This window comes from Protopterus annectens, chromosome 6.part0, assembly GCF_019279795.1.
Source record: "Protopterus annectens isolate FY-2018-M chromosome 6.part0, PAN1.0, whole genome shotgun sequence".
Taxonomy (NCBI): domain Eukaryota; kingdom Metazoa; phylum Chordata; order Ceratodontiformes; family Protopteridae; genus Protopterus; species Protopterus annectens.
This window is the reverse complement of record NC_056737.1, coordinates 621838648-621860976: the sequence shown is the minus strand read 5'-3', so window position 1 is coordinate 621860976 and position 22329 is coordinate 621838648. Positions and strand designations below refer to the sequence as shown.

The following is a 22329-nucleotide window of genomic DNA, read 5'->3' as shown; positions in this document are numbered from 1 at the left end:
TTTCTAATCAGGTCAGCAGAAATCTATAAAACATCAGTTAAAAACGAAATGGCAAGGTGAAAGTCAAAAAGAAAGCTGATGGGTCCCAAGGATACTCCTCCCAAAGGAAAAAATTCTGACTGTCATTGTCTTTACCCTCCCTCCCCTCCCCACCATGACCGTCCTGTGATAGTTGCAAGGGAATATTTCCCTATGACTTCTCACATGGCAACCAATAACTACAGACTTTTGGGTGCTAAGCATTGTAGAGTACAGATGCAGACTCTAGAGGGAATTCCTTCCCATACTACCAGGGATTTGTTAGCTTCCAGAAGACCAGCTTTAACTTGTGCCTCAAATCATTACAGAGCTGCTGTACTGGGGGTCATGAACAGCTTCCTTCATATCAGTGAGGACAAGGCTCTTATTCAAAGCTTTTTCTGGTTCCCAGGAAAGGAACGTGGAGGCCTGTTTTTTATATCTGTCCAAGCTAAGGCGTTTATATCACATTATCGAAAGATGAAAATAGCGAACACTATTTCATCGAACCTAAAATATCTAAACCACATAATATCGAACATTCAGAACAGTGAATTTTTTCCTTGGGAAAAAATTTGCTATTCCGAAACACATACACACAACACAAGCACATCTAAAAAACATCAATGCACACACACATACACGTATAATCGTACAACTAACCCTACACTAAACTATACATACACTACTATCTATCCACTTAACCCAAACCCTAACCCTAAGGTCCATCACTATTGCACACTCACCTAACCCGCGCCCTAACCCTAACTCACTTAACCCGCCCTAAACCTAATTCACCTAAAGCACGCCCTATCCCTAACTCACCTAACCCACACCCTAATCCTAACAACCACACAATCGCACACTTACCTGAACCTGACCCATAAATCTCCACCACAGCGCTGAAAATAGTGAAGCCACAGAACCGGCCAACCGAATTCTTTCCCTAGGAAAGAATTTGGTGTTCTGCAGCTTTGCTATTTTTAGCGTTCAATTAAAACGGGTCGATATTAGAACATTCAAAGTTTTAAAACTTCGATGTTCTGATATAGACCCAAGCTAAGCACCTTTCTACTCATTCCAAAATTCAGAATGCTAACACTTCAGGCTTTATTATATTTAGTTTTGTTTGGATAGGTTAGATTTCCTAAAATCTTTAGTTTTGTCAAGTTAAACTTTATGTCTTGTGAAGGTACGAAAAAGGAACAGTTAGTATTTAAACAAAGTATTTCAAGATGACTTCCCCATTCCATTAATTTCTACTGTTCCATTCATGGCAAACTTCTGCCTCAGAATGTCAAGGCTCATTCTTTTAGAGCAGTTGTTGCATCCATGGATTTCTGAAAAGGGGAGAACTCCACAATTATACTAGAAGGAGCACCATAGTCCTCAGGTCATACTCTAACCAAACACTGCGAACCAGATTCTACACCCAGAGACAAAGCAGGCTTTGCCACAGCTGTTTGGCAAATGCCCCTTATGTAATGACTACTGCAACAGTGAACAAGAACATAGTACAGTTTTTGTAAGTTTATTTACCATAACAGTAGATCTGAAGTAGGGACTTCATTTGTCAGCAACCTGTGGGTCTTGGATCCGATATCGGATCCGAGCCGGCAACTTGTTTCATAGCTAATGGATCCGAGCTCCTAGCTCCTCCCCTCACCCATAATCCCCTGCCAACCCTCCATGACCTCAGATCTAGTTTGCCATGCTTGTGGATGGCTGGATTCCTTGAGCTCTAGCAAAAAATCGTCAGTTAAGTCTGTTTTTCTGTCAAATTTCTCTACCTTAATTTAAAAAAGTGTGTAAGAGTTAGGTTCCTTGTAATATTAAATTTTTTTACATAGTTTTTTCCCTCCCTTCGCTGGTCGTTAGTGAGTGTGTGTGTGTGTTGTGTTTTTGGGGCCTGTGTGTTTGTGTAGCACTCCTTTTTTTCTTTAAAGTATGGCTGAGGCCCCAAAAGCCATTTTTTCTAAATGTACCGAGTGTGGCCATAAGCTCTCCCCGGCTGATGGCCACACTCGGTGCGTTCGGTGCCTTGGGGTTGAACACCTCACCTCAGGCTGTACCATTTGTGCAGAGTTCAACCCCAGGGCACTGAAAGAGCGGAGGTCGAAGCTGGTCCTGGCGGGACGTTTGCCCCCGGACTCGGCTCCGGCCTCCGCTGCTCCCATGGCACTACCACAGGCTGTGGTTATTGCCACTCCTGCCCCCCTTCCTTCAGCCGGGACTCAAACTCCCACTAAAGCGCCGGAGGACAGGGAGGCTAGGAGGGAGAAACGGAGGGAGAAGCACCACAAGCGGCAGGCCGAGGCCTCCGCTTCGGCTCCGCCAGCTAAGCGGGCTTCTCCCTCCACTGCTTCGAGGTCTCCTCTTCCTCAGCTCCGATCTCCTTGCTTCTCCCCAGGGCCCGAGGAGGAGGAGGCCCGATCTCCATCGAGGTCATCGAGGCGGCATTCCAGGCCTGCCTCGGTGGCCTCTTTGAGATCAACTTTCAGCATGCCTGATGCAGACTTGGACCGGATGATGCAAAGATTCATCCAGGCCCAGCTGCAGATGGGAGTGCTCTTGCCTCCCCCCCTTCGGGGGGGAGCTCGACACCCTTTTTCGCTCCAATTGCTCCTTCTCCGACCCGGGTTCGGAGCATTCGGAGCCGAGCAGCTTCGGAGCCGGGGGTGGGTTTGCGCCGACAGTACTTGATACTTCAGATCCGACCCTGCCCTCGAGTCTGTCGGATCTGACCTCTCGGAGTCGTGGCCCGAGCTTCGGATCAGAGGGATTCAGCGTGCCTTCGGCTCCATCCAGGTCGGAGCGCACTGGTCCTTCGGATCCGATGGTCTCGGCGCCGGTTCTGATCCCTTCATCGGATCCGAGTGGGAGCCGGCTCTCGGAGCCCAGGGAGAGCGGCTCCCCCTCGGCCTTCGATGTAGTGGAGAGGGCTTTGTCGAGAGCATCCGGACCCCTGGCCCTTGTCTCGGCTCCACCCTGCAACTCCCTCTCTGCTGGGCCAGGCTTCCATCACCCAGCCTAAGGGACAGCCTGCTTCAATGTCCCAGGTAGTTCCATTGGAACAGGATGTTGCTGGCGAGATCTCCTCGGACAGCCCCCCCCCGAGGAAGTGCCCCGCAAGCATAAGTGCAAGAGGAGGCACGTGGACTCCCCTGAGTTCTTAACTGAGGACACGGACTTGGATGAAGCGGAAGGCTCCCCAAGATCACCCCCTGAGGATGTCTCCTTTGGAGACATCATGGAGATGCTGAGGATCAGAGGTGGGTGGTCTGCCCCCAAGTCTTCCTCCGATGAGTCCGTGTTTCTGGAGGCATTTGAAGCAGGCCTGTCTACCTCTTGGGTGTCCCCTCCGGCCGACCCCTTGGTGGACCTTATTACCACCAGGGCGTGGAAGGACCCGGACACCGTGGAGCCAATACCCAAACACCCGGACAGGATACTAAGCCCCCCCACAGACCAGTCACACTGGAGCAAGGGTCCCCCCGTAGATGCCATGTTGACGGCGGCAGCCACGAAGAGGGAACTAGCTCAGGAGAGCCCCTCAGTCCATCCACCGAGCAAGGAGTCCCGCTCGATGGACCGCTTAGGGAAGCGAGTTTTTAGTTCAGCGACCTTCTCGGTAAGGTCTCTGAACTATATGGCACATGTCATCAGGATGCAGCGGGATCTTATCAAAGAATACGCTGCCCCCCCCCTGAGTCCATGTTGGCGGAGGACAAACAATTGTACTCCACCCGAATGGCCACTCTGAGATCCATTTCAAATACCTCTATGCGGCTATTGTCCCACGCCACCGAGGGAGCCGCTAGAGCTAGCGGAGCGGGCCTAGTCATGAGACGTCAGGCCTGGCTCTGTCATTGTGACTTTGCGGAGCCCTTTAAAGCGTCCTTTGCGAACGCCCCTTTCGAAGGTTCTGCCCTGTTTGGCAAAACAGTTTGCGAGACACTTGTCCAGGGCGAGAAGGACGGGAAGACGTTGTCTGCCATCGGAGTCCACTTCTCTGCTCCCCAGTGGTCCTTTTCGAAGAACCAAAAGGGTCAGAAGAAGATGTGGCTCCGGAAATCGCAACATTCCCAACCCGCTCCAGACAACCAGTCCTTCCGTGGCAGAGGAGGACAGGGAGGACGCCGCCCCAGGGGCAGAGGGGCTCCGAGAAACTTTGGGTCCAGAGAACCTTTCTCTGACCGGCCCACGCAGCAGCCCTGAAGGGTTGCCCGACTGCTCCACTCTGGAGGCAGTCGGGGGGCGCTTCTCGAAGCACCTAGCGGTATGGGGAGTCCATCACTACAGACCGCTGGGTGCTTCGAATTATATCCAGAGGGTACAAAATCCCATTACTTCATGTCCCCAAATTCAAGAACCTCCCCGATGTACCACCCGATCAGAGGGAGGCTGCAGCCGCAGAAATTCAGCAGCTGCTAAGAAAAAGAGCCATCCAGCCCGTCCCCCAAGACCAGCTCAGATTAGGGTTCTACTCCAGGTTCTTTTTGGTGCCAAAAAAGACGGGAGACTTGAGACCGATTCTAGACCTGTCCCGTTTGAACCTGTTGGTAACCAAGGAAAAATTCCGAATGGTCACTCTTCAATCTATTCTCCCCCTTCTAAGGGAGAACGATTGGATGCGCTTTGACCTTAAGGATGCGTACTACCACATTCTAATGGACAGACGATCCAGGAGGTTCCTCCGCTTCCGGCTGGGAGCTAGTCACTACCAGTTCGGGGCCCTTCCCTTTGGCCTCACCACAGTCCCCAGGGTGTTCACCAAGGTATTAGCAGTGATTGCAGCCCACCTGAGACTCCAGGGAATACAGGTCTTTCCATACCTGGACGACTGGCTCTTGATCGCCCCAACAAGGCATCTACTTTGCTCAGCCAGAGATTTCTTTCTCCGCCTAGCCCCACAGTTAGGCATCATTATCAATGCCGACAAATCCTTTCTGGCCCCGACACAAGTCATAGAATTCATAGGAGCCAGAATAGACACCAGAGATCTACGAGCCTTTCTGACATCGGAACGACTACGGAATTTGCAACTTCATGTGCGGGCTATCCTCCAGTCAGAGACCCCACCGGCGGAATTGGTCCTGAGGGCGCTGGACTCCATGGCAGCAGCAATAACGCTCCTTCCATGCGCCCGTCTGAACATGCAGGTACTGCAATGGACCCTTCTAGTACAATGGTCCTTTCTGTCTTTTCCTCTCCATCACCCCATTGCTATCAGCAAGGCTTGCAGGAGGGCTCTATTATGGTGGCTCCATGCTCCGGACCTCCATACGGGCCGACCCTTCTGCACCTCTCCCCCTCTCGCCACGGTGACCATGGACATCTCCCGCCTCGGGTGGGGGGGGGGCATTATTCAGGCAGGACCGTCCAAGGCACGTGGAACGATACAGAGACCTCCCTGCATATCAACGTTCTGGAGATGAGAGCGGTGCTGTACGCATTGCAAGCACTTCAGAATCTCCTCCCCGTAGGAACGATTGCAATTCAGTCGGACAACATGTTGGTTGTCTGGTACATCAACAAACAGGGGGGATCCAGGTCTTACCCTCTATGCCGCGAAGCCATGAGAGTGTGGGAATGAGCGATTTCCACCAACCGCTTTCTGATTGCAACGCACATTCCGGGGCGGGCCAACATCCTAGCGGACAAACTCAGCCGCACCCTTCTTACCCCGTACGAGTGGTCTCTCAACCTACTAGTAGCGAAGCAGATATTCGCAATATGGGGGCAACCCTGCTGCGATCTTTTTGCCTCTCCCTCAAACACCAAATGCGGCAATTTCTTCGCTCTGATTCCCCCTCCAGGGAAACCCCAAGAGACGCTCTGGTGCATGCTTGGCCACCCGGTCTACTTTATGCCTATCCTCCTCTACCCCTGATGCTGCAACTCTTACAGAAAGCCTTGCGGTTGGGGAGCAGGATGATCCTCATTGCCCCATTCTGGCCTCGGCAAATTTGGTTCCCTTACCTGTGGTCTCACCTAGTGAATCCCCTTGGATTCTGGATCCCAGTCCGGATCTAATCTCCCATCCGTCGGACTTACCGACCCCAAATCTGGACAATCTGAAGCTGACAGCTTGGTTGCTCCAGTTCCACTCCTAGTTAGGACTACCGGTATCTCTTCACCAGTCAAAGCCATCCTTGTGGCAGCGCATAAGCCTTCCACCAGGAAAGTGTACCGCAGTAAGTGGAAACGTTTCTCCGTCTGGGTGGAGCATCATAATCTAGATCCCTTTACAGCTCCTCTTCCATCCATATTAGACTTCCTAACCGAACTTTTTCAGGAAGGCGCTAGTTGCTCAACTGTCAAAGTGCAATTGGCTGCCATCTCCCATTACCATGTGGGACATGACACAGGGCCCTTGATGTCGGCCAAATTGTGTAAAACCTTTCTCAAGGGCACCTTTTTGCTTAGACCCCCTATAAAAGAAGCCGTACCACCTTGGGATCTTTCACTAGTTCTTCAAGCCCTGACTGCTCCACCTTTTGAACCTGCTGCTTCAGTAGATCTCAAATACTTGTCCTAAAAAACAGCATTCTTTGTAGCCATTACTTCTACGAAAAGAGTTTCGGAGCTTCAAGCTCTTTCTGTGAAGCCTCCTTATTTGATCTTTCATCCGGACAGAGTGTACCTCAGGATCAATCCCTCTTTCCTTCCCAAAATAGCATCAGAAACCAATATAAATCAATCCATAAGTTTACCGGTTTTCTTTCCTAAATATCAGAATAAAGGAGAGTACAAGCTGCACTCATTAGATGTTCATAGGCAGCTACATTTTTATACTCATAGAACAGCTGGTCACAGACAATCTGACCAGCTGTTCATTTCCTTTGCCAAATTTAATTTGGGGAAAGCAATATCAAAAATATCTCTATCACGCTGGATTTCACAATGTATTCTGTTAGCGTACTGAGCTTCTGGGAGACCCACACCTGAAGGAGTTTGCGCACATTCCACTCATTCCATCTCTACTTCTGCGGCCTTCAAATCTAGAGTTCCATTGGATGATATTTGTTCGGCAGCCACTTGGGCCTCATCTCATACCTTTATTAACCACTACAAACTGGACGTGATTTCTAGAGTGAGAGCATCCTTTGGCTCTGCGGTGCTCCGCAATATCCTTCCATGATGGCCACCCAAGATTCAGGTAGCTGGGGACTCTGTCCCACAGGTTGCTGACAAATGAAGTCCCTACTTCAGATTAGGAAGTTATGTACTCATCATAACATTCCATCTGAGTAGGTAGCTTCATTTGTCTGCAACCATCCCCCCCTCCTTCCCCCTGGCCTTCAGCGGATCTATGTAAGTAATGGAATACCCTTTTTGGGTACATATTGAGGGGCAAACTTGATCTGAGGTCATGGAGGGTTGGCAGGGGATTATGGGTGAGGGGAGGTGCTAGGAGCTCGGATCCATTAGCTATGAAACAAGTTGCCGGCTCGGATCCGATATCGGATCCAAGACCCACAGGTTGCAGACAAATGAAGCTACCTACTCAGATGGAACGTTATGGCAAATGGATCATTATTGCAGCAGTAGCATTCCCCCAGCCCATTCCATTCCGTAATTAGGATGTGGGGTATTCTTTTCCCTTTTTCTTTTTTTCTTTTCTGACATGACTTTACTCAAAGTGTTAGGCTTCAGTATCCCTGTTTCGGGCAAGAAAGATCTAAGTTTTGGCACTTCCATATATTCCTCTTACAATCTCTCATGCTAAGGGTGTATGCATGGTGTATGTAAGGAAGGAACCCAAAGCTTTGTAGACTAGCCAGATGTACAGTATATATTGGCAGGATATGTCCCATATCATATGTAGTAGCTACTGCAACAGTAGATGTTTATGTCGGTAGAGTGGCAAGCTTTTGATGTGTCTTTTTGACATTGGACTAGATGTGTAGGTTGAATGTGAGGTTTTCGTCTATGATGACACCTAGGAGTTTTGTGCTAGGTACAATGTTGATGGTGATACCATTTAGGGATTGAATGGTGAAGTTCTGTTTTTATAGGGGTGTGGACTTTTGGGGGGCAAAGATTACTAGTTTGGTTTTGTTGGGGTTCAGGGCAAGATGATTATTAGACATCCAAATTTCGGTGCAGGTGAGGGCATTTTGAGGAGTTGTTTGCAGTGCAGATGATAGTGGAGTCATCTGCGTACTGGATGACTGAACCTTGAAGGGAGTGTGGTGTGGAAGTTATTGATAAGTATGCTAAACAAAAGTGGGCCTAAAATGGAGCCTTGAGGAACACCAGTGGTAGTGTTTAGGAAAGGGGAGTAAGAGTTCTGCCATTTAGTTGATTGTTGCCTGTTAGTGAGGTAATTAGTGAACCAGTTTAGAGTTTGAGGTGAGGTACCTTTGTTAGAGAGTTTTGTTAGAGGGAGAGAATGGGATATAGTATCAAAAGCTTTAGAAAGGTCAAGAAATTGTGAAGATATGATTTTACCAGCGTCACGGTCTTAGTTGAGAGTGTCCATGAAGGATATGAGGGCAGTCATGGTACTATGTCCTGGACTAAATCCATGTTGGGTTGGGGAGAGGATGTAGTTGTGAGTCGGATGGTGAAGAAGTTGAGAATGAAGAAATGTTTCCAAAATCTTACAGATGGGTGATAGTATAGCAATGGGGTAGAAGTTGGTGGTGTCTATGTTGGGGCCCCCCTTGTGTAGAGGGAGGATATAAGCTTCTTTTTCCAGATGATAGGCATATAGGATTTTGAATAGATCTGTTTAGAAGTATGTTGATAGGGTAAGCGATTGAGTTGGCTGAGATTTGCAGGTATTTGGCGGGTATATTGTCAGGGGCATTTGTGCATGGTTTGAGTTTTAGAAGCAATTTTTTAAATAGTCGAGGTGGGTATAGGTGACAGAGTAAAGCTGGGAATAGAGGGTATAATGGTGTTAGCTGTGGAGAAGTCTGTGGTGGACAAGTTAGTCTTGGGAAAGGTAGCAGTTATAGTGGCTATAGTATCTATGAAATGTGAGTTGAAGGTTGCAGCAGTTTCAATGGGTGTTTTATTTGGGTCTGGGCAAGGATATTACTAGAGCCTGGGTTTAATAAAGAGCTGAGAGAGCTCCAGAATTTTGTTTGTGTTAATTTTGTAATGTAAGGTAGAGTTCTTTTTTGTTTTGTTTATTTGTTTGTGTTGGGCGAGGCCAGACGGGTTTTTGCTTTTTTGCCAGATTTTTCCTGATTTGTCCCTGCATTTCATGAGATCCTTAGAGGATCTTGTTAGCCAACTGGCATAGTTGGACTTTAGTCTCTTTTGTATAAGGGAAGTGAGATTGTTTAGTATGTTAAGGAAGGTTGAGTTGAAGAACTCAACTGCCTCATCAAGGGGAAGTGATTTTAGTGCATCCCAGTTGATGCTAAGAGACCTTTGGTTAAAGCTAGATGGACAGAACTGGGATTAATCTCTGGTAACCCTGTACTGATGTTTATTAATTGTTGTGCTACATTCACATTGTATAAAGGCCAGTAATTGGTCACTTATACTTTTGGAGAATGTACCAGCGGGCGTGATCTTATTTGGGTCGGACACTAAAATCTAGTCTAGGATTGAGCCATTAGTATTAATTTTATTAGGCCTGGTTGTGGTGTTAACTTGCTGGGTGAACTTATATAGATTGATATTGCAGTTAGAGTGGTGTGGGGGATATGTCTAGCCAGTTGATATTTACATCTACCAGTATGATAGTCTCATTTTTTAAGTTAGTAGATGCCCAGGCAAGGATTTCCTCAAGAATTGGGATGTTATTTCCTGGGCGAATGTAAATGACTATCACACAGAGGTTTTTGCAATTATTCATTTTAAGGAAAGAAACTAGAAGTTTGGCTGTGGAGAACTGTGGGATGGGTTTTTTATATAGGACAATAGTGAAGGACATGGGGTATATTAGAGAGATGCCTCCACCTTTTTTTCAGCATCTGTCGGCCTTAAGACAGGCGAAATCTGGGAGAAGGAATTATGTGTCCTTAATATAGGGTTTTAGCCATGTTTCAGTTGAGGCAATAATATCGGGTTTGTTGTAGGCTATCCATGCATTGAAATCAGGTATTTTATTTCTGATGCTTTGTAGGTTAATTGTAGTGGAGTTTATTGATATATGAGAGTTGGGGGGTTGCAGAGGAGAGGAGATGGAACCCATGTTGGATCTGTGTCCCTGCATATCGATAAGTTTGTTACAGGATATGGGAGAGTAGTGTATTCTAGTTTACATTTTATTTTAATTGAATAATTTATAGAGAAAATATTGTTGTTGTGGTGATGGTGGGGGAGGATTTTTATTCTCGTGCATAATAATATGATTGTTTTGTAAAGGCTGTCTGAAATTTGTGAGAAGGAAGTCATGTGTTCAGACTGTATGGGGACAGAGGATAATGGGCAGTGGGAGGAAGAGGTAAATGAGGTAGATTGAACCATATACCCTGCTTTTGGTCTTAACTGTATTTATTATAGTTATGACTTAATTATATTTATCTTGTCATAACCCAAGTCCCCCTATGCCCAAACAAGTGAGCTAAAATTGCCAAAGTATCTAGCAATATATGTGGCTTAAAACAGCTGTAAAAGCACAGAGATATCCCATTGACAGGACAATGGTATGGTAGTGTGTTCAACTGTATCTTGAGCCAGTATAACTATATCCTCTTGTTCTTGTTTTAACCTAAGTTCCAGATGCCCAGGCAAGTGAGCAAAAATAGCCAAAATCTCAGGCATGTGACTTATAAGCAGCAGTATATACAAATAATGCAAACCGACAGGACTCTGGTATTGGAATGTGCTGTATATAAGCCATTGCTCCTGCATCAAGCAGATTGATCATTGTGTGGTGCTAATACCCGTGGAATTATATCACAGACTCAGTTTCTTGCTTATTCCTAATGTGGTCATCCATAAATTTCACAGTCTAAGCATAAAACACAAAATATAAGTAAACAACACTTTAATATAATTTAATTTCTGCAGTAGAAAGATGCACTTAATTCCATTTATGAAATAAATACTTGCTTGTCCACCGGAGAAGCACAAGTACAGTATGTGATGCACTACACAGCAGTCCGAATAAAACTACATCAAATGTAACAAGTCAGTGCAAGCAGATAATGCATGTCTTATTTGTAAAAACATTACAAAGTGCAAGTAATGTGCTATGCAGGCATAAAGAGCATGAAGAAGATGTTGACAATTATATTTTTTGAGGATTTTTTTTCTACCTCCTGTATCATCCTATGACTCCCTACCAAGTGCCCCACGACCATTGCCATGCCTATAAAACAACACCTTAACTCCTCAAGAGTAACTCCATATGTCTAGGGCCAATGCAAAACTGGAATGCATCCTGAGAGTCTGGTCATTCGCATCCATTGAAGGGGCATTTTGTAACCTACCCCTGTTATATCCCCCTCCCTTTGGTCTCTTGTGGTATGTCCAAGGATTGGGCATGCACTGGAGATGTGTGGTGTATTGACCTGCCTTCACAGATCATCAGCCTTGACCCCACCCTATTAACATCTATAGCACATGCCTCCTTGCGTGGAGTCCCCAGCCTCTACTGGGGATCATCATGGGAGACCACAAAAAAAGGAATATAATGCCCAGAATTGAGCATGGATGGCTAATTTGCAGCGAGTGGCTTATGACATTCAGATCCCTGTCCAGTTCCTCCACTAAAGAGCAAAAAACAGCACTTTACTGTAAGATTGTAATGATCAGCTTATTACACTTTGATCCAGGCACCTCCAGCTCTTCCAATGAACAGAAAAAAGCCTTTACTGTATTACTCTAATTAATCCAATACATAGCTAGACTAGCATCTTTTGACAACTGTCAATCAGATTTAGGCTTAATGCTACTAATAATTTCTTCTCCTAAAGTATATTACCATCTCTGTTAGAGGTGTGGGTGCTTAATGGGTCTCCTTTGCACTGCCTACCACATGTACACTTAGGGTAACCAGAAAGTAGCAATGTATATAAAGTGTGGCATTTTTGAAGGGTCACTGAAAAGTCAACTATGTGTAAGTGTTACCCTCTGTTTTTCCCTACCTTCTGCTTTCATGACATTGCTGTTCAGAGGTAATGTTTTAGTTTCTGAAATCATTATAAACCAGTGTCTTACTGACCTATGAATTATATGATCTGTATGATTAACTTATCATATACTGAGTCATAGCTGTGGAACATTTTTATAGACTTTGACGTATATATTGCTATTAAGGCTGTTCTAACTTTTAATGGGATGTCGGCCCTTAAACAGTAATGCATGACACAAAAAGTGGGCCCTATGGATGAACTGACTTGGCCAAATGAGAGCCTGTTAGTTACATGTCAAATTTTGATAACATAATTAAATATGAAGATCTATTGTTTTATTTATTTTTTTGTCTACAACATAGCATCTTAATCACATGAATTGCCATACAATGACAATTGACAATAATTATCAGTTCATGGAAACAAATGTCATATTTAACCATTTATTGTTAGCATATTCAGTTTCAGAAGTGGACATGTGAATTGATTATTGAGCTTAAAATTATAATTACTCCTTCAGAAATGGTGCCATTCCATTTTAATACAGGGAAATTTTCTTCAAGAGTTAGTGTAGGATAATAGAATATCTGTGGAATTCCAGTAACAGTATGAGCAACATATTGCTGAATAAAACATTCCTATTGTCAACAGAGAATAGTTTTGTAGATTCTCTGCTGTTATTTGCAAGTGATAATTCAAAATGAGTCTCAATATACATCATTAAATGACATTCATCGTGCTTTTTCTAAAAAAAAAAAAAAAAGGTCACCTATAAGTGAATGTTTTAATACTGAAATGGATTTCTAAGGCAAGTTAAAAAATGCCTGTTTATATTATATTATGACAACAGTTGAGTGTGTTTCACTCACTGGTAGGTCTTTGGTTATCACTAAATGGCTAGTAGCAGCAGTCTAATGAAGTGCAGTATGTTGAGTGCATTGGTGCTTAAAGGATTTCGTTTAACTGTGACCAAAGTCAAATGACAAGATGTTTGTTATTCATTTTGTTACCATTCATGTTTTCATACTGTGTTAAAATAAATCATTTTACAAGGAATTATACCTAAATAAGGTGAATTTAAACAAATTATTGACTAGTAAATTAGCACTTTTAAGATTATCGAAGCTCTAGTAGATGAAAGGCATGCAGAAAGGTGTTTTACATAATGGGAAAGGAGATAATTGTTACCTATTTCCAAGCATCAGTTGCAATACAATACCCTTTCTCAGACTGTTCTCACGAGAAGTAAGGCGGAGAGCAAAGTGACCTTGTCTATTACTGTGCTGTATTATAAGGCAGGCATGCATTACCACTTTTACATCAGGCTTTCCCAAAGATCTGTTTGTAGCATAATATTGTTTTCAAATGATTTGACCTTTTAATAATGCCTTTTAAGTATATGCTTACCTGTTCCAAATTTTTCTTCTGACCTTTGCAAAATTTGTATCCCTGTAACAGAAAATAGGACATAAAGTATAGAATAATGTTAAACATTAGAGTTCTATACTATTTAATTTAGAGGATGGATTTTGCCGTAAATAATTCTACTAGTTTTCAAACTGAATGGAATTAACATTTAAGAAATGGCCTCATTTCGTAGTACTATTCAAATCATTAATTTATCAGTTCATTTGTTATCAGATGAGTTGGCTATTACAGATCACTGTTTGCAACCAAGACTTGGACAAAGGGCAGTCAGGAAATATTAAGTTTTAATGGATATAGTGATATTTATCACTCAATCATTTATGCAACAGCCTTAAGTATATAGGTATATCCTGCTTAGCGTATAACAGCTGCCCATCTTCCAAAGCTTAAGGGTTATTTCCATGCACCCAGACTGTGGATAACTTGAGCAGACCTGGAGAAAATCAGCAGTCTGGGTACCAAGCCCTTCAGAGCTTTCCTGCTACCTAAGAGCACTCATCGTGCAGGCTTTCTGAGATTGATGGTCAGCTAACATTTTTCCATGGCTGGGCAGATAAGTTCATTGGGGGAGAAAAATCTTCCACTGTGAGTATGATGACTAAAATAGTATATACGCACACATATTTTTATACATATATATATATATATATATATATATATATATGTGTGTGTGTGTGTGTGTGTGTGTATATATATATATATATATATATATATATATATATATATATATATGTGTGTGTGTGTGTGTGTGTGTGTGTAAGTATATATATATATATATATATATATATATATATATATATATATATATATATATATATATATATATATATATATATGTGTGTGTGTGTGTGTATGTAAGTATATATATATATATATATATATATATATATATATATATATATATACACACATATATATATGTATGTATATATTGGTCTATATTAGAAGCATGAAAATGATTCTAAGCGAATATGGAAACAGCGATACATATTTATCGAATTGCATTTAAGCGATTCGATGAATATGTCATAGAGCAAGGAGATGGTTGGCCAACTTTACAGAGTTGCCCTTTCCTTCCCTATAGTGCGATCTCAGAGTTGGTATATTTAGTTAGGGGGGTGTGGGGGTGAAGCCCCCCACCTGTTTATGATGTTAAATAATTTTTTTAGCGAATGGCCATGTAAGTTTTTTCCCTAGGAAAAAATTCACTTACGTGGCCGTTTGCTATTTTTAGGTTTCGTGCATTGTCGACTTTTATGTAGTTGCACATATGCACTTTAATTCTTATAATATAGACCCATATATATATATATATATATATATATATATATATATATATATATATATTTTTTTTTTTTTTTTTTTGACAAAACTTTTTTTTTTTTGCTAGGATTCACTTTTTATGAACTGTTATATGAAATTTCTATTAGTTTGAGTGTAAACATTTGTCTGAGTTTTACTCTAATTTTATTAACAATTTTCTAAATTGTTTTTACAGGCTAGGGCAAGTGTGCTTGTTAGGGTTTTTTTCTTGTGAAAACACTACTTATTTATACGTACGTACTGACTGCAGTTGTTATGGGGTTTCAGGCTTCCTTCTTAGCTCTACTGTGGAACAACTTACTGGTTCCTCTGGTCACAAAAAGAAGAAAATTTGTAGACAGTCTTTGCCTCTTCCACAGACTGGTGCTTTGCCTCCTCCACAGATGGGTGTACTTGCAGTGGGCATTTCTGGTTCCTCAGACCACACACCATCTTCCTTTGGTTCCTCTATTGTAGTCCATTTAGTCACTATGGACTTGTGGAATAGACACCTCCTCTGTGGTTGTCGGTGAGTCCTTGACAGGCATAGAAAAAACATTTTTGTTGTTCTGTGAGGAAGGAGTAGGGAATGCTTCTCTGCCTACCCAGACTAAGATGCTTGACCCTCAGGATGATGTCCCTGACATGAGGCAGTCTGCTTCTGTAGATATACCTGTTAAAAGGAAGCAGAAAGTTAAACATTTTTCTCCTGTCTCTGTTGCTTTAGACAGGGAAGACTTACTGTGCTTAGCTGAGTGCTAAATTCACTCTCTTATCCCTTCTCATTCTAAATTACTGGTAAGAGATAAAGGAATTCTTCAGTTTCTGAAGAATCCAAGGATATCCAAGGAATGGGTTTTGAGGGAACACATTCTCTTATTTGTCCTCAAGCATCTTATTCTGAATATTTCATTGATTTTTCCTTGGAAGAATTTTCTTTCTGAAACCATATCTAGGATGAACCATTTTCCCCCAGTGAGAACAAAATGACATTCCATTTTCTGTGAGGATATATCATGCTGTATTACAACTGGAATATCCTCACCATATGATTCTTCCCTCTGTTCCTCCAGCCTTGGAGTAAGTTTTCATTACAGCTTTTTCTTCTATGGAAAAAAAGAAAATCTATATCTAAATCTCTTCCCCAAGTTTTTTCACTCAATCCAGGACTCAGGATACTAGGATTTAGAGCATTTATGATGCTCTTGATTAATATAGCCGTACTCCAGATGAGAATGATTCTGTGGTACCTGAAATCTATATGGTCTCAACATTAACACTCCCCTGACCTTTTAAATTCCAGTTTTGAGATTTGTAAAAAGGGAACTGCTGTAGTGAAAAGGCAAATTTTATCTGAACCCAGATTCCCTCATTCTTTCGCCCTTCTCCAGTACAATCTATTACAACAGATGCCTTTGAGTATTCACCTCCATTCACAACAAATAACAACTGGCAAATTTTTGCTCTAGAACTCCTTGCAAACAGGTCTAAAAAACAGATGCATTCTCATCTCCTTGGAATGGAATGTTCCTGTATACCATTCCACTGATATTCAGGGTCATTCTGAAGATTCAGAAAGACTCTTCAAAGATCATTGTGGTGAGTCCCTTTTGGCTTCAGTACCAGTGGTTCTTCCTTCTTTTGGAAATGGCCAAGGCTAGGTGCCTCAGTCTTCCTCACAGTTGGACCTACTCACACAAGACAGGGGTTATTTTATTTACCCCAGTTTGAAACAACTTCAGCTAACTGCCTGGATGACAGAGATTTAATATCTTTTAGGCATTTATTTTCTGAGGACATGCTGCATTTATTAAAGGAGGCAAAGAAATCTGCTACTAGCAAATCATATTTTTATTTATTTTTTTTTATTTAACATTTGTTGACCGGGAAAGTCCGACTAGGTTCCACAGATCCTGTTTTCAGAGGAGGCACGGGGAGAAATGCTCCAGAAGCATGTCTTTAGAATGTGGGAGGAAACCGGAGTACCCGGAGGAAACCCACGCGAATGCAGGGAGAACATGCAAACTCCACACAGAAGGCACCCCAGCCGAGAATCGAACCAGAGAACCTCTTGCTGTGAGGTGAAAGCATTAACCGCTGCACCACTGCGCCGCCCATAACCAAAATGAAAATATTTTCTGTTTGGTACCATATTAAGATCTAAGACCCGTTTAAGACTACTATTTCACTGGCTGTACAATATTTGTGTGAGTTATTATCCTTTAGCTTTTCCTACTCCTTTATCAAGGTTCACTTGTCAGCCATTTTGACGTGTCTACCCATGGATTCCTTTTTTCAACTAGGGATAGTATTGAATTGATGAAGTGTTGGTTAAATTGAGTAGCTATACTATCTGATGTATTTGGAGAGGTGGGAGACAGAGTAGCCAACTGACCAGGATTAAGGAGTTGTTTTATGGATCCCCAAGATTTTGGGGCATTGTTTTGGTGAGTTTGTTGGATTATTGTGTAATAGACCTTTTTGTCATTTTGGATTTGTTTTTTTGGCTGTTTCTTAATTGACAGTAGGTGATTAAAGCGGATTGGTTTTTGGTGGCTTGATATCGAGACCAAGCTCTGTCTTTTTCCGTGAGGAGTTGTTTGGTCTCTTTGGGTAGCGATGGTACATGCCTTATTGTGATGTGGATCTTCTTAAGGGGTGTCTGTCTATTTAAAATATCCAGGAAAGTATTGCTGATGTATTCAACTGCTGAGTCAAGGTGAAGGTGTTTCAGAAGGGGCTAAGCTGCAATGTTGTAGAAGAAAGTTAAAGGTTTCAGGGGATAAATTTATTTTGTTGCAGATGTGTTTGTATATGGTGAGGTTTTTTGAGGGTTAGTCTGGTCTCTTATTAGGTAGGTGGAATGATGGTTACTGAGTGTGTCGGACAGGCAGCCAGCACTGTAATCTGGAGAGGGCTATTTGTTAGTATTCAGTCCAATAGTGACTGCTTGTTACTGTGTTTATCTGTTCTGGAGGAGGTGTGTACTAATTGGGAGAAACCATATAAATTAATGAAGTTGGTTGGGTTGTCTGAAGAGCAGGTGGATCAGTCCAGGTTAAAGTCTCTCAAAATAATAGTCTTCCTGTTTAAAGGTGGAGGCAGACCAGTAGAGTAGGTTTCTGTAATGGGGAAGTTGTTATCTGGAAGGATATAAGTAGCAATTACTATAATGTGTTTTTTTTTTTTTGAGTTTAGCTGAAGGCAGGAGATTAATATTACTGAATATGTTGGGTCTGGGGTTTCATAAATTAGGTGTTCTAAATTGAGTGTATTCTTGTATACTATGGCTATACCAACCCCACACTTGTGTGTGTTCTATCGTGCCTGAGCATAATGTAATCCTGGGTTAATATTTTGGTGTCTTTATGTGTGGTTTGAGCCATCTTTCTGTTACAATAACTATCAGGTTGGTATAGACTAAGGGCTGCTTGGAATTCATACATTTTATTTAGTATGCTCCTTCAGTTCATGTTTAGGATTATTAGGTCTGAATTATAATGTGTTAGGATTGTAGTGTTCTGAGATTTTGTGCTGTCTAGAGGTAGAGATGTTGATTGTTGGGGTAGCGAGCCCAGATTGGGATGTATGTCCCCACATAGTTTAAGGTGATCCACTTTAGAGGTGAATAAATATGTAACTTTGGGAAGAAGTGTATTAATTTAAGGAGCAGGTAGGGATTTTCTTGTAGCTTGGCGTATCTGAGTGAGAAGAGTTTTAAGTTGGAGTTATAGAGGTGGGGAGATTTACTAAAGTAATAGATGCTAGTGCTGGGTGGGGGTGTATGTGGGTTTGTTGGGGAGTAGATGCTAGTGATGTGAAAACTGTTGGAGTTGGTGAGTAAGCATAGTAGTAATATCATACCTCTCAACTGCACATATTTTTGCCTCATATTTTTGGTTCATTTCTCATATAATTGTGGTTTTCTAGCAAATCTTTGGCACATCACTCAGGGATTAAGTCAGAAAATAATGACAGACATTTGAGTTTCAGACTTCATACCCTTCAAAACATATGTGGTAATGCAAAACCTGTTATTCTATCAACTTTCCATGTTTGTAAGAGCAATATTTTAAAAAGTGTCCCTATTTTTGGACCTTTGTCCCTCCATTATTTGTGGCTTTGCCGAGATTTCTTGCTGTAAGAGGTTGAGAGGTATGAGTAATATGTGCGGAAGTAACATTTTAGTTTATAAGTAGTACAGAGTAGAGGGGTTCCTGTGAGGGGAGTTGGTGGTTTGTTTAAATTTGTGAGACTCCTCTATTGAGAAGATATACCTAGAGTAACACTATGAAAATATTGTATAGTGTGTGGTGTGGGCTGTAGTGATTGGCAAGGAAAGTGAGTTGTTCTAGGTTAATGAGGAGGGGGTGTGTTTACAGGCTAAGTGTAGGAGTAGTGGGGGTAGGTGGGAAATGGGGGTAGGGTAAGGGAGCGGAGTGAGCCCAAGCCAAGCATGCTGGAACTGATCAGAGCTGCCCGAGCAATCCCATAAAAACTATCTATGAGTACAAGCAGCTTGATGATATGCTAATGTAAATGTAAAGTAGTACAAAAGAATTATTAAGAAAAAGAAAATTCAGCATTAGGGTAATTCTGTGTTGCTGATTAGTTAATACGCTAACAGAGAATGCTGAGTAGAAGAATGTTAAAACCGCAAGTAGGACAGGGTAAAGGGAGAATCAGACACTAGGGTTAGAAGGAAAAGAATGAGACTGAAATTTAGGGCCTGAGTAGAATAAAAGTGTGTGCAGTGATCATATGGATAGAGAGGAGGATGGGAACTCAATGCTTAGCAATAAGGAAAACGAATGGGCAGTTGAAGAGATTAAGTCAGAGAAGGGGAGCTAGAGATTACCAACTAGGAAAGTTATCCTGAGGAATGAACAGGGAGTAATCGTTCACAGTACAGACTGAGGTAGACTTAGGATGAAAAACGGAAAGAAAATAATTTTTTTATTATTATTATTATTAGTTTTTTATTATTACGTATTTTATTAGTGTGTTATGATGTACGACTAATCATAATGAAATTTAAGTTGTATTGCAGTACAGTGGTATAAAAAACAACATACACTGCTAATAATGGACTTCAAGTCTGCAGGGATCCGGTTGTCTTTGCGAACAGTTTTGCGGCTAAAATATCACTATAAACTTGTACAGGTCAGTGAATTGCATAGGGGTAAGACTGCTTGTTTTATGCAAAATGTAAATGCCTTAAATTAAGGTGGCTTCCTTTAAAAAAAAAAAAAAAAAAAGGAAAGAAATGTATACGGCAATCGTGCATAACCAGAACAGCAACCTGAGTAATGGTAAAGGATGGAATATTCTATTGTTGTGCAGTAAAATCAAAACAATGTATTTATTAACCTACAATTTGTCAAAAACAAGTTGAAACAGAAGAAAACTATCAATCTTGGTAAGTCAAATACTCTGCATGCTCCACCATTTTTGAGGGGTGCTGCACACATCAAACAGACCATGCTACTCTAAGGTAAGGTCACGCAAATTATGAAACTGGGCAGCATATTTTGACTCATCCCAGTCCCCAGCTGTCACCTCCCATGCTATGTCCTTGGATACCAGGAAATGTAAAAGTGGGCTTTATGGCTGTGGGGAGATTGGGGCCAAAAAGAGCATGAATATTTTTCTAAATTACATTGTACATTCTCATTGCTTATTACAACTCTCTTCATTAATAGGCTTCCTATCACCTACTGTATTGCTTCTGAATTATTGGAGTCTCTTGTCAATTCCTTGTTACATTCCTGTGTTTCCTGAAAAATACACAAAATTGTTTACCTCAGAATGCCCAACAGTAGTAATAATAATAATCTCAGGCTGTCTCTTTAGAAACTGCATTTCTTTCACGCCATTGCTCTTATAACCATTTCTGAAAGCTTTTATTTATTTATTAATTTATTAGTTGCTAAACTGGGGAAGTGGACTGATATTTGCAGATCATTTCCAGTCATAGCACCGCCACAAGGACAACAGTAGGCTTGACATGTAGCTCTAATTTAGAGTAGTCACTAAGCAGCATGTTTTGGCGGGGTGGGGCAGAATGACTGTAGGAAATTCACACAGCTGTTATCAACCTTCATTTCTAAAATGTGGAACACTATATATTTCTCATAATATGGAACAAATGGGCAAAATGTGGAATATATATATATATATATATATATATATATATATATATAGATATATATATATGGGTCTACTGCTTAACATCGAAAATACACTTCTCCGAAATTAAGCAGTAGACCCTACACTTCAGCAAAAGTCCACTTAAACGAAAGTGCACTTTCGCTGAAGTCTACTACCCAAAAAAAAAAAAAAAAAAACAGTAAAACATGTTTTTGAAGAGGGCAAATCCCCCCTGCACCCCCCATGTGGGGGGCTCTGCCCCCCACACCCCTTACTTAAATATATCAACTCCGAGATCGCACTACAGCAGGGAAAAGGGAATATTCCCATTCCGTGCTATAGTGTGCCTGCCGAAGTCAATGTTAAAAGTTTCACTACTTCAAACAAGTGGACTCGGTGAAGTGGAGTTCGAAGTAGTGAAACTTCGAAAAAATTGACGGAACCCCTATATATATATATATATATATATATATATATATATATATATATACACACACACACTAACAGCTTACTAGGAAACTATCAGAATTGCTAAAATGTGTAGCTTTATGTATATAAAATGTTCTTTTGATTAATTAATATGTTTCAGTTTTATTTACCATGGAAATTAGTTAAAAATTGATATTGAATATGTGACAGCCCCTTTTAATGTGGAACACTGGGGAACATGGATGTTTTCAGACTAAAATTGAGGAATATTCCTCATAATGAGGTGCACTTGAGGGGTATACACATAGATGTAGGGAGATTATACAAAATCCACACAATTTGTTTTGCTTTCTAGATTTCATCCCCCTGAAAAAAAAATTCTTGTAGTTCAAGCCAAACATTTTCTAACCTGGTTGTACCCTCTCCTGTTTTGCATGCAGGTCTGAAACTTTAGTGTCCCTGCATTACCTTTACAGTCAGACTGCTTTTGTTCTTGTTTTCTTTTTCCTCTTTTAGCCAAGTGGAATAATTTTCTATCCACCTGTCAACCTCCACTGAGCACACACACCTCATGTTTTACTTTAGTAGGATTATTTGGCTTCTGTCTTCTACTGTTAATGAAGCCACCTATACTGAACAATGGGAATGCAGCACACTAATTATAAATAATGAACCACCAATGTGCAGACATAGTCCAACGGACCAAATATTCCACCGCACAAGGTCAGTAAATAAATAACCACAAATTGTTGTATGATTGTCTCATATCTAAAGCCATGGAAAGAATTATAATGGAAATGATCAATACTAACATAGTCAGATACTGGACTCAACTGAGTTTGGTTTCATCAAGGGTAGGTCATGCTTACTCAACCTGATGGACTTCTTTGAGAAGTTTACTAAAGCAATGGATGAGGGCAAAACAGTTTACACTGTGTACCTTGACCTGGCCAAG

General features: G+C 41.8%; 1 protein-coding gene across 4 annotated transcripts in view; it reads left to right on the top strand.

The window, feature by feature from the left end:
* CDKL1 (cyclin dependent kinase like 1) overlaps positions 1 to 22329 on the top strand; it is a 1528511-nt gene that overhangs the window by 901725 nt on the left and 604457 nt on the right. The gene's annotated exons all lie outside the window — the stretch shown is intronic.